The sequence below is a fragment of the Thunnus maccoyii genome, chromosome 19 (assembly GCF_910596095.1).
Source record: "Thunnus maccoyii chromosome 19, fThuMac1.1, whole genome shotgun sequence".
Taxonomy (NCBI): Eukaryota; Metazoa; Chordata; class Actinopteri; order Scombriformes; family Scombridae; genus Thunnus; species Thunnus maccoyii.
In genome coordinates this window covers 28,266,088-28,266,536 of record NC_056551.1, presented here as the reverse complement: position 1 = coordinate 28,266,536, position 449 = coordinate 28,266,088, and positions in this window count along the sequence as shown.

The following is a 449-nucleotide window of genomic DNA, read 5'->3' as shown; positions in this document are numbered from 1 at the left end:
GCTCTGAGAACGCTGGAACGTTTCTCTCTCTGTTTGGCTTTCAGGAGCTTTAACCACAGTTCATCCAGTCTGCACTGTGCACCTTTAATATAACAGGCTGATAATAATAAAAACTACCATATTTACTCTTGATGACATTTACTTTTTTCAGTTTTATTACAGAAGTTAATTAAGTATCAGAAATACTTTATTGATCCCTGAGGGGGAAGTTGGGTCATGTTACAGTTGATCACATTGTAGAATATAAATATATGTATAATCATAGAGAAATTATATGAAAAATAGAAAATAAGAAAAATAAGAAGTTCAGATGAAATATAAGAAATCAGATGAAATATAAATGCAGTATTAATGCAGTATAAATATACAGCAGAGTACTACACAGTCCAATATATAAATGATAAATAAATGATGGGGTTATGAGCTGCTGGCAGGTGACATAAGTCCAA